Raw genomic sequence first — 13629 nt, 5'->3', positions numbered from 1 at the left:
CCAGCCTAAGAAGGTCTTAACCCTAAGCTCATCGGTGACAAAGGGGATGTAATCCGACTCTAGCTATGATGTCTACACACGATACCAGACAGCAAACAAGCAGATGCTTCAAACCACTAGAGAACCAAGGTCTTTCATCCGATTTTTTGACTGTCACTCGGCACTCACCCCATCACGTAATGCGCTCTCTCACAAGCGCACCGTGTAAATGGATGCGTGGTTCTTCTTTTCCAGGTGAATGGTGGTGCTGTAGTAGCTCTTAAGTTCTTTGTCCTAGGGATGTCCCAACTCCCACCCCAAACCATAATCCTAATATTGAAAGAAGAAATGCAATGAAACTTTAACTCAAGGCAATCTCAAAAGAAGAAAAAAGCTCATTCTGAATGTAATTGCCCACATTTATTAGAAGATGAGAGATCATTGTCCTTTAAGCATGGAAGCCAGAAAGTAGGAAAGAGTAAGGTGAAGTTTGGGCTTGCGTTCTTAGCACTTGATGTAACGTTTTTGAATTTCTTAGGAAAAAATCGATGCATGGGCTGTTTTTCTTTCTTTTCTTCAATCACTTTTATTGTCCTAGTAAACCTTTAAGATGAGGAAGCTTGTAGCATCTAAGAGTTTCTCAAACTCTTTTTGAAATGATGTTAAAAATATTGTTTTCTTATTATCAATGTGATGCTCTTCTTTCACTCAGAATTTACACTTCCATTCCCCTACATATTCTTGGTTCTTTCACCACAAAAAATGTCTTCCACTTGCTTTCTTATGTTGTCAAGATCGGGAGTTGAGGGGTAGTGCATCAACTAGCATTTCCTGCGCATAATCAAAGCTGCAAGCATCAGATTTGCAACAGGTTAGCATGCGGAATCTATGCGATGGGGTAACAACAGGTCAGTTGTCAGAATGTGATGAGGTGTTGACACCTCGAAGCTCGTAATTCAGATTGTCTACATTCAAGATAGCTCTATGCACCATTGCTAACAGGCTCCCACATCCTTGCCAGTGCGTTTTGCAGATTTCGCTTGTGCCACGTGTAGCCTTTGGACGGCCCCCCTCTTCCCGACTCGTGATGGTCCGGAATGGTTTGCTGCTTGTGACCATTCCCTTGGAATTCATGCTCCTGCATAGCTTTCGGCCTCCATCGGTCGTCATGCCGTCGCTGCAATTCAGGGATTGGTCACTAGAAGACCATTCCCTACCCCTTCTTGCCAAGGGCATGTTACTTAATTGTGAGAGTGCATGTGCAGAGAGAGAGAGAGAGAGAGAGAGAGAGAGAGAGAGAGAGAGAGATGTGAGAGGGGACCGATCATCCCCCCATAATCATCATCAAACACAAAGAGCCAATAGATGACATATACACTTAACAAAGTGCTCCTAGCCTACGACATGCACTTGCGTACGTTAGAGAGAATGCACACTCGACTTGGAGGATTTGTAAAACCAAAAGATTATCTTCGAGGAGAAAAAAGTGCAGCAAGAACTTTTTGCATGGTTGGGGATAAAATGTTGCTTGCTAATGAGCCTAAGGGACTTGGTCGGCATAGGAGTGCATAGGTTGCTACACATAAGTTCTAGTGTCTCAAGACGCTTTCTACCCAAAGGCAAGTGTACATACCAAAACATATAGAACAAGGTGAAGAATCACAGTGGCATGCTAAGGAAATGCAATGTAAAAGTAGATGAGAGTTATGTTTGTAGGATCTACTTTTACGTGGTAGGAAGAATCCCAAGATCTATCCAATGTGTCTTGAACTCAAGACCTAATAATGCAAAGGAAACTAGGATAACCAATCTACCACACTTAGGTGATACAAAGGTTATTCTGGAAACCTTAACGATCTTTGGTTCTTAACGATCTCTAGTGAGGCATGAACTCCACACACACACACACACACACACACACACACACACACATAGAGAGAGAGAGAGAGAGAGAGAGAGAGAGAGAGAGAGAGAGAGGAGGAGGAGGAGGAGGAGGCGGAGAATTTTAACGTCGTAGGGAACTATCCCAAGAGACCTTAAGCCGACGAGGAGAGTTGAACACGAGAGAGAGAGAGAGAGAGAGAGAGAGAGAGAGAGAGAGAGAGAGAGAGAGAACTTATATTCTCTTTACAAATACAAATTTGGTACTCAGATCCATTTAGTGGCTTTCTTCTCCTTTTCTATAAAGCACAAAATAGTGCTATAACACAATTGAAAGGACAACTCTTGCTTGGTTTGTGTAAAGGTATCGCAATGTGAAGCAAGAATGGAGTGGTGGTGAGCCCTAGCACCTTTACTTTGATAAGAGGTGCTCAACAAAGTCATCAATGTGGTTGAGGATGATGTAGAGGATGCATGCATATATATTTATATTGAGGAGAGGTTGTATATGAGTGGAGGAGCTATGGAGCCTTTGTCTTGGGAGGAGAAGCTAGGGGTGCCCTTGATAGTAATGCATATAACAAGACCTTCACATGAGCAGCACAAAGAGATCATCGGCTTGTGAGAAGTAAGGATGTGGTAAAAGCATTTGCCCTTACACCATTCAAGCATGGTACTACTGTGCTTTTTAGGAGCGATGAGGAAAATTTTATTGCACTTACTACACCATTCAAGCATATATGGTAAACACAATATGCTTTCCAGGAGTGATGGGGATAAATCCCGAGTAGCACTTCCACCAATGAAGCAATATGGTAGTGATATGCTTCTTAGGAGTGATGAGGAAAAAGTACTTGCACTTACACCATCAAAGTATGGTAGTAATAAGATGTGGTAAAGGATTTCCAGTAGGATGGATAGTACCCCATCATACAAGCACCCTACAAACTCCAATCGAGGTATTGCAATCCGCTTTCAACCAGAGCTTGTCACTTCATTTGCCAGCACTCTGTACATGGCCTTTGCTGCTCGTTAAGAATCAACTCTACAAATGCACATGTAAATAACATGGTCAAAGAAACATTCAATGTACGGATGGAAATAAAAAATTGGAGAGAAGAACAGATGTAATAGAATTGCGTTTGATGACTCAAATAGAGTACCGACACAACATCAATTCGTGCAATTTCTTTGCCTAGTAGTTACACCTAGCTCATACATTTGAAGAGTAAAGACCATTAGCCATGCAATACATTACAAAGATGCTCAGTGTGAAGATATAACCGTACAACAAGTGTAACCAGAGGCTTCTTCCTAGGTAGAGGAAACTCGTGTTATCCGCGTCCATTGCAGCAAAGCCATCTGTTTGCTTCAAACTTTTATTTGAACGTAGTGAAACCACATATTAAGCTACACCAAAGCTTGAACCCCTTTATACAAAGTGCACAGAAGAGGATCCAACATTGGCACATTGAAAAGGACGTGTGTAACAAACGACTTGCTTTCAATCCCATACTTCATGGAACTTTTACCCCTCATGAAGAAGACAATCAAGATCCCGTATGAACTTTAAGTTACTCCGCATGAAGAAGACGGTTAACACCCAAAACATCAAGCTGCAATCATGTGCTGCCAACTTGCCTCTTGTCTTCAGACACAGCTAAACAATCATAAACTTTCTCTACCCTTGAGTTGTGTAAACATATGTACAAGGCATTCAAACCACCTCATTATTGCCAATATCGAAGTCACATTCATCATCAAATTCTTCATCGTCCTAACCAAAAGACCACTCCATGTCATCATCTGATGGAAACCCATGTGCATCATGTTGCTCTCCTTTGAGAAAGCTGAAAAGCTAGCATTTTTCACAGGCACATCACGACCACGTCCAAATCATTATTGCGGACTCCTGCCAACACTTCAAGTTCTCTTTTTTAAGAAGAATCGTGATAAACAGCTCCTGCCTAAATAGATTCTTGGAAATATTGTGCCGGTACACCTTGACAATGTCCTCCCAAGGAAACTAGAATTTAGTATATCGTTTCAATGACCTAGACTCTCCAAAAACAACAGTCTAGAGAGCTTTGTCTAGAGATCCAAATCTCTGGCATCTGCAAGCATCCATGCGAAATCCATGTCGTCGGATACAATACATTTGATGCCATTGTGTATGGAGTCTGCCATCTCTTTCTTTAGCTCAATGTCTGCAGCTTCAAGCTTATGCTGCACTGTCTTTACAAAGATACCCGCTCGAGGCAAATCTAGCCAACCTTTGGAACCATTATTGGGCTTGCCACTTCTTTATACATATGCATCTTTAGAAGCATCGCTGCTTTGTATTTCTCTTTCTTCTTTCCCGTAAGAGAATTCAACCTTGTCATCCTCTTGTTATGCTCTATCTCGTGAAGTTGCTTGAAATGCTTCTTGAGAAGAATGTTAGTTTTGAATTTTTGACCATAAAGGTTACACACATAGGGTTGCCCTAGTTGCACAAGGCCTTTCTTTTCAAAAATCTCTACCTCTTTTATGTTGCACCTCTATTCACGCACCCGATTTGGGACATGCATAAAGCATTGTGGTTCGCATATGCCACCATCTCAACAACAGAGCCAAATAACGAAGCAGCAAGTCAAAGGTAGAGACTTGAGATGATGGTGGGGGCTTGTTGTCAATGTCCCAAAACACGGATACTATCGCATTCTTGAAAGGAGAATTATTTAATTCACTGCTTGATTGCCCCTGGCTGAGAGGGCTCACATAAGTTGAAGAGGATAAATTGCCAAAGCTCCGATGTACTCCATAGCCAGCAGAAACAACCTCATGCAATCTGTCAGCAGATGCAGGATATTCGCTTAGAGGCCAGAGAAAACGTAGGTATGGCTTAGATTGACGGAGCACATGCCCTAAACCATAGCCACAGGAGAGAGAGAGAGAGAGAGAGAGAGAGAGAGAGAGAGAGAGAGAGAGAGAGAGAGAGAGGATATGACTCAAAAGGCTATAGCGGTCAACCTCATAAGAGAGCTAGAGCACGTCTTCAACTAGACCAAGGAATATGACAATAAACCCATCACATCACACACATAGAGCTTCAATGCACCGCATGCGTAGAGTTTGGCTACACCAGTGTTCGAAAAAAAAATCCAAAGATACAAAACTCCTTTTCTTGAATTTGCCAAGAGGAAATTTTAGAAAATTAGGTTTATTTTTTGGGTTTTAACACTATTTTTCTCTATGTTGGGGGTGGAATTTCTCCTTTTCCCCTTGCCTTCAACCAGCATTTTTGAAATTGAAAAAGACATGATATTATGTTGAGACACATTTTTCCCGAACATTGGACTACAGAGAGACGCTCGCCTTCAAGCGGTAGTACAAAAAGACCATGAACACGTTGTCAAGAGAAGCCGCGGTCTTCTGTGTGCTAATCCCATGACGTCCTGTAGACAGGCCTTCAATGCACCGCATGGCATGCGCAGACTCCAGAGTCCACAGTTGACCTACAGAGACCCGCCCGACTTCGAGCTACATCAAGAAAAGACCTAACATTAAGGAACCCCCTCACTTTCAAGCAAATTATTAAAAACAATTCAATCGATTGGCATATTAAATTTTTTTAATGAAATGGAGCCCATGCTCTTAAATGAAATGACTTTTTCACAAACTAAAATAAGGAAAAAAAAAGTGGAAGACAATGAAAAGATTGTGTGTGACCCAATTTTCAATGGTCCTCTTGAAAGAAAGAGGTTCAAAAATCTCAACACCTTTCACAAAAACCTTTTAAAAAAAAAAAAAAAGATAGAATGTACACGTGTCCTCCATCCCATCGACTTGCATCCATGGTCCACAATTTGCACCAAAAATTCACCCACCCCACTATGGCCTACTACAGGCCAAAAATGCAAGATGCCCAACACGCAATGGGGCGTGGTTGTTTGAAAAGATGGAGATTTAAAATCTTTGTATAGTAAAGCAAGTTGGAGGTATTCCACCAAACGATTGTCTCAAATCACATGCTGCTTCCTTTACCAGCTTTAACAAGTATGTATCCTATGGGACATTCACAAATTCTAAAATGAAGGTTCAAACGACCTAGGATTTGGGGCTTGAAGAGAGCCAATCTTTTCAATCGGTTATTCTTAAGAATATCTTTATTGATAACAATCTAGATGTAGTGTGAAAGGATTCTAAGAGTACTTCTTTTCTTCACACCTTGAGCACTCAATTGCAATTATGATGCATAAGGTGGTGGGTGGCTCTCTGTAGTCATTTTATGTGGAGCTATATCTTGGAAAGAATTACTCTAAATGATTTCCTTGCTTTGAATGTTATAATGTTTAACTTTCGATATGTGTTCGGAAATTTGTGTGTTATTCTTCTTCAAGGACTTCTCGATTACAAAGAACCTTGCTAAAGTTCTTGAAAGGTCGCAAACATAGATCAAACGTGTAACATCACAAAAAGGATTCTCCAAGAACTGTTGTGGGGGGGGGGGGGGGGGGGGGGGGGGTAGAAGAAAGCAAGTTTTTGCTAAAGCAAGCACAACATCCTTATACAAGCTCTGATAAAAAATCATCTTATGGAGCCCACACTTTGCTAAAAGCTTATTTTGTAGGATTTGTTCTCAGTTTACATTTGGTCATGGCTTAGGACAAAAATTACATTTAAGTGGCAAAATTTGTATGCAAAGCAAGTATAATATTTAAACTTGTTTTAAGCGTTTTGAAGACAAATATGGCTTTTATTTTGACACTTAGTTATTGGGTAGACTTAGCTTGGAAATGACAACTCACCAACTCAAAGGGAAAGGATTATGAAAGCTGACGTAGTTTAGGTCAATCAATGGAGTGACAATATGGAGTACATTCAATGTCATTTCAAAGGCAGCAAGTCAAAAAAAAGTGAAACAAAAGGGTGTTTTGATGACCAACACATACACACACACACACATAATAAAATTCAAGTGTTCCTAAGTTTTTGATCTTTCGAGGCTCACTTTATGTTGAGTGTGCTTCGTTTTTTTCTTTTTTTGGCCAAGAATTGTCTTGGGTGACTGACATGGAGAGATTTCAAGATAATATCAAAGACATGTTAGTGTTTGAGAACGACAAAGGACAAATGAATATATAGTCAGACCGACCTCAAAGTATAGATCATTGAAACAATTTCCAAAAGAACAATGAGCCAAAAAGATTTGTCTTGGGGTCCTTGAATATCAAGAGTAGCTCTCTATGAAGCCTTTAGAATAAATACTGTAATCTCTCTTTCTAAGTGGATGATAATCAAAGCTAGTTGGAGTCCACAATGTTTTCGAGTCTCTTTGAAAATACACACATGCACAGGTACATGTGTGCGTGCTTTCTCTCTCTCTCTCTCTCTCTCTCTCTCTCTCTCATACACACACACACACACACACACATTGTGTCTTTCTGGTACACATCACTAAAAAGAGCTCTTTGCTTTAAAAACATGGACCTCACTGAATTTTTTTCTATCCTTCATAGAATCCACTCTATAAGGGTAACTTTGTTGTTGTTTGACTATCTTTATCGAAAGGAATAAGCCAAAAGATATGGTGTTTGATTTAGAATCTGAAATATAAGTCCTCTATGGAACTTTTAGCTCCGCAAAAGATTGCTCTTGAAGGATTTTTTCTATATCTTTTTAGCCTCTAAACATGGTTTACTAGCCATATTTACTTCTCTTGACGCCTTGAAAATAAACATTACTAGACTATCATCACTAACCTTCTCTCACGGCAATTGTTAATAAAATGTGGAGCTCCCAAGGATTGTGACACGCTGGAGAATTCTACATTTAGGTGTTACATTTTCAAACTATATAACTACATTCCTTACATTTATTCTAAGGATGCTCATCTTACCTCCTACTTGCCCTATATGGGGTTTTTTTACTTGATAATGCATGAACCATGCCTCATTCTTTCTTGTATCCATGCCTGCTCCGTGAATGGAGGTACTATTGCGCAATGAAGCTTATGTCCCTTGCACTCTTAAGGAGATGTATAGTATGTGGATGCTTGGGCTCGTTTTATGCTACACACACGATGTATGCTTAGTGTTTGCTTGGTTACCATGCACTATACACATCTCTATTTTGGCCTTTTGGCCTACAAGACCTATTAGAGGCTTGCTAATTGCAAACTATTAGCATGTATAAGATAGGCAATGAGGAGGTGGATGGCCTTGCAGTACTCTATTCTCCCATTCCTATAGAAGTGTTGGGGTAAGCCTTTAGCTTATACACTCAATGTGAGAAAAATCCCATTATGCACATAGTCACTTTTTTCCATGGAACCCTAGATCCTCACACATGCTACTCATTACATAAACATATGATACACACTTGATAGCCACATGCTACTTGTGGTAGCTCACATGACCCTTACCCATTAGCATATGTGCTGCATACCTATCCACTCATTGATTCCAATCTTCCACCTTGAGCTTATATATGGCCACTATCCTAAGCTTGTAATCCTCTCCCCAAATTCTAATCGATCAAGCAAGTTATTTTCATTCTACATTGCGTATTGAGATCTCTCTCTCTCTCTCTCTCTCTCTCTCTCTCTCTCTTCCTTCGACCTAATTATCTATTGCTATGGTGCAACCAAAACCATGAATGCTACTTTGTCTCACCATGATAGCTCTTACAAAAAAATGAGGGACTTTTTACTCACTTAGCCTTGAAATATTTTTATTAAACTTTTTTTTTGGTGTGTGAATAATTTTGAGAAAGAAGCGAGGGAATTGGTGTTGGCCATTGATTTCTTGGCAAAAGGTGAGAGTTGGTGGTGGTCTACCATCTATTGGCTCAATATTTTTTATTCCACCAATCAAACATGGCAATTGTCGACATGGATGCTACCTCATCCTAGGTTGATTTTTTGACCTCCTATTTTATTTTTTGAAAACTAAATTGTCTAGTGGTAAAAGATTGTGCTCATTGTTAAAGTATTGACTCTGGGATTGGGCCAAGTTACATTTCAAAAGTTTATTCTAACTCTGAAACAATTCATAGCAAGATCTAAAAGGATGATTCTTCCAATGCATAGTATATGCCTTGTGTCCGTTTTCCTTACAAATCTCAGGCAAAAGATATTATGTATCTTTTTAAGCCATCGCATATAGTGACTTTTTGAGATATTTTTTATGAAATGATGGGTTGTATAGTGCAACTTTTGGTAGTCTTTGGCTTAAAACTTTCTTGGTTCCTTGCATGTCTCTCTTGACTGAGCTTGTTGACTGCTGCAATTGGATTGTTGGCTCTTCAAAATGTTTTATGTGAGAGTAATCACTCGGGCAGAACTCAATTGTATGTTTCTTATGTGGTGTCTTTACTTGTAATAAATTATGAACAGCTTGTTGTCTCTTCAAACTATTTTATGTGAGGGAAATCACTAGGCAAAACTCAATTGTATCTTTCCCTTGTGGTGTCTTTACTTGTAATGAATTATCTTCTCAGTTCGAAATTTAAGTTTGAATCCAAACTTTTCCAAAGATTCCCTTTTCTTCAACCTTGTTATATGGTAGGATAGTGAACAAGTGTTTGCAAGGAATATCCTGGACATTAACATCGATATATACCTTCCCAATCGTGTAGAAAAAAGATTGGTTGGATGTACGAAGGCTCATCCTGTATGGTTCCATTTTTTCAGTGGTCATTTTGAAATAAGTTGTGAAGTTCATACATTGGCTTTGGCCTCTATATCTATTAGTGCTCTCTCTCAATGACCTATGGATGAACCACTCTGGATTTTAGCATCCATGTGATCTTGTACGGAATCATTAGATAATACATGTTCAATGGCTTCCAATGTTATGGGCTTTAGGTGCATAAGTTATTTGCACTTGAGAATTCATAGCTAAGCTTCCCATATGAGCAATGGTCTCAATAGTCTTTGTTTGTCAAGTTGTTCAATTTCAACTTATCAATTGGATAGCTCATGGTCATCCCACTCAAGTGTTTTTGTTACCTGAAGGTTGGAATTAGAAATTCAATAGGAAGTAATGAATCTATTCCAAAAACTAAATTGAATGGTGTTGATTTTAAAGCGGTCTTGTAAGCCACTTGATATGCCCATACTACAAAAATGTTATTGTTTGTCCCCAATTGGGCCTACAAAATGTATTCTTAATTTTGCAAAGGCTCAAACCCCCATCATTGGTCGTGCCATTTGTGCAATGGTCATTAAGATCACTATATGTTCCAACCATCTAAGGATCAATTCTACATGAAATAGATATGTATTTGATAAATCATCATCAATACCCATTGGTTTTCCCCTGTTATGACTCTTGATAACTGGTCAACTCTTAAATGAGTCATTTCTTTCTTTACAACAACAGTAAAGTCAAACTCAAGCGGATGATCAATCACCTAACAATTTGTCCCATGTTGCAAGGCTTATTCACTAGAAAAAGGAGGGCCTTGTGATCCACAAAAAAATGTGAATTTATATGCTAGAAAATAATGCCCAATATTTCTCTCTTTGGTCGTATAATTCTTCTTAGCTGCCACTAGTTTTGTCATTTTCTTATTTTGGTATCTCTTTTTATGGCTTGGTTATAGGTTTGGAGAGTCAAACAAATATTCTTCCTCAGTTTTGTTTAGCATTTTGGTTCATGAGCTCTCCTTCTTGGAACAAGAATCACTTGTGGTGATCTTATTATCTTCCAAGTCATTGGTAGCTTTGTAGTATGCCTCTTTTCCCTCTAGGTGGGTTAAATCTTGAATTGAGATTTTATCTTCTTGTAATTCAAGAACCTACTTTTTTATTCCTTATTGAGTTTTATGGGATTGGTATGATTGTTCTCTTATCGCAAAATTTGTTTTTTTAATTCATTGACACATACTTCCATGGTAGCTAGAATATCCGTCCAACCAAATGGCTTAAACAAGTGTTCTCAAAAGGGTTCAAAAATATATGCATCCTTTGCCACATCCTCTCTAGAGTACAATCTTTCTTTTGTAATCTATTGTGTTTTGAGGATGCATACATCCACATAGGAGTATCATCCTTAAGCCATGATGGTAGCTTTGTGCTTCTAAAGGCCAATAAATCAATATCCGAATCCTCTAATGAGGTCCTATTTAGATCCCTGTGGTAATGCTCCACTAAACTCACTCTTGTTATAACTACATTGCCTAAGATAGACAACATTGTAGTCCCAATCCTAAATCATCTCAACAAAGGTCTTCCCGATATGATTTCATAGTTTGATTTGGTTCCAAAGTCTACAATAGCAAAAGTGTTCTCATAGTCCATCTTGTAGGATGTGCCTATTACTCCTTCTAGCAATCCCAAGGGTCTTTCTTCCTATCCATTTGCAAGTTGCAATTTCATTCAAGTTTTCTCTATTGCCAGTTTTTCCCAGCCTCCAAAACCTTTTTTGGTAGCAATGGCTATCCCTGCCACACTATCTAGTATGGCAAGAGATTTCACTCTAGCATATTTGACAAGCAATGTGGTATTAACTTCTTTTTGTTTGCAATAATCGCCTACTTTATTCACAATTATAGGTTTGAATATCTTCCTTGGTTCTTTTTCTTGTTTCAAGTGTTTAACTTTCCCTTTAACTTCCATTTTCTCAAGGCTGCTTTGCAAATCATTCCGTAGGCGTAGTTTAATCCAAAGAAATTCTCCCATTCCGACTGTACATTTGATGGGTGTGGACAAAATGGAATGCAAACTATTCATATCCAATGTATTTTTCATTGTTTGTAGTCTTATGTGTTACCATGTATGTGGTAGTGATGTGTGTGAAACACACTTATGACGATCGAGGCACTTTTTCCCTCACTAGGAGAGGTGTTTTCCACCATGCATTATATATACATGCGTCACCCTAGGGCTAGCTTATCTTTCTATTTGCACACTAAGTAGTATACTTCTAGTTTTGTGACTTTAGCTTCTTCATCTTCTCCAAGCCGTGTGTGCATCCTTGCAACCCTAATTCCAACAATTAGTATCAAAGCAAGTTATGTCCTCACGTGCATAGTCGCCATTGCCGCCAACACCCGGGATTGGTGAGCTTTGGTGAGCATCAATAAGTCAAAGTAATACTTAGGGTAAGATCATAGAGCTTGGTGTGCTAAGAATTTTGATTCATTTTGGCCTTCGTTTTTACTATCAACAGTACTACGCACACAGATTGTTCCTTTTGTGTAGAATTATTTTCAGTGAATATTTTTGTAGAACATGTCCTTTATAGTCTTCCGTGGGTTGTGCTATATAGCACGTGTTAGTCATACTTTGTTTTTCCTCTTTTGGGGCAATTTTCACATCAAATACAGTCACTCATCATGGCTAACAACAACACCAATGTTTTCAAGATGTTTGCTGTTGAGGATAAATTGGATGGGCATAACTACCCAATGTGGGCTCTAAGCATGTTTGTGAATGCCATAGTTTGGGTAAGATGTAGCGTTCAAATTTTCCAAAGGATGGTTTACTAAGGACTACATTCAGATTACAACTTGTGCATAGTGATGTTTATGGCCCTATGCAAACTAACTTTCATTGATTACTACTCCAAGCATGCATGGGTGTATCTGCTTAAAGATAAATCCAATATGTTCATGTGTTTCAAACATGGATGTAGTTTGTAACTTTCATTGATTATTACTCCAAGCATACATGGGTGTATCTTCTTAAAGCTAAGTCCAAAGTGTTCATGTGTTTCAAGCATGGCTGAAAATTTCTCTAAATATACTATGGGCTGAGGGAGGGAGTAAATGTCTCATGAATTTAGTGCATTTTTTAATAGTCATGGGATAAAACACCAGTTTATAGTTCCATATACACATCAAAAAATGGTGAAAGAAAAAATAGGTTGCTCATGGAGATGGCACAATGTATTTCAAGAGTCAAGCTTTACCACATTCATTTTGGCTTGAGGTTGTCATGTCCTAACACGTGTCCTACCAAAGCCTTGCAATGGCTCCTTATGAAGCATGACATGATAAAAACCCATCTATTGATCGCATACGCACTTTTGGTTGTTCAGTTTGTGCTCTAGTGGCACAAAATCAACATAGAAAATTGAATGATAAGGTTATCAAATGCATTTTTGGTGGATAGTCCTGAAATCAATGGTTATAGGTTATATCATCCGCAAACAAAATGTATCTTGGTTTCACGTGATGTTGTATTTGTGGAAGATTCCATTCAGCCTTTGTTATCATGTACCAGAGACACTAATGTAATCTCACATGGAATTTATGACACTTTGTTGCCTCTTTTTAATGATGGAAATTGGAATGTAAGTTCCAATGAGGAAAATATACAACCTATAGGGGTTTCCAAAAAGGTTACAAATCAACCTATTATTGATGCAGATATACATGATGTCCTTGATGCGGAAAGGGCTGAAAATGAAGAGGCTAGGGGTATTACTAATGCAGATATACATGATATACTTGATGTGGAAAGGACTGAAAATGAACAGGCTAGGGTATGCCAAATGGTTGGTGCATACTTTGTGTGATAGTAACTTCAATGCACCTATGTCTAGTGCTCATTCAAGTTCTTGCATGCATCATATGACTCAGATTGTTATACTTTGGTTGTTTCCAGTTTATGTGATGAAGAGGAACCTCTTTCTTTTTATGAAGCACGTAATTCAGAAAATTAGATGATTGCAATGTAATCAAAATAGATGATGGTGGACTTATGTGATTTTCCTCCTGCCAAAAAGTCCATTGGTACAAAGTGGGTTTACACATTGAAACATAAGCCGGATGGTGAGA

At 38.8% G+C, this 13629-nt stretch overlaps 1 pseudogene; it reads right to left on the bottom strand.

The window, feature by feature from the left end:
* Positions 1–3577: 3577 nt before the first annotated feature.
* LOC147455024 (uncharacterized) lies at positions 3578–11527 on the bottom strand (annotated as a pseudogene).
* Between the last annotated feature and the right edge of the window lie 2102 nt (positions 11528–13629).

This window comes from Adiantum capillus-veneris, chromosome 7 (assembly GCF_014529385.1).
Source record: "Adiantum capillus-veneris isolate H3 chromosome 7, ASM1452938v2, whole genome shotgun sequence".
NCBI lineage: Eukaryota > Viridiplantae > Streptophyta > Polypodiopsida > Polypodiales > Pteridaceae > Adiantum > Adiantum capillus-veneris.
This window is presented reverse-complemented; position numbering and strand designations above follow the sequence as displayed.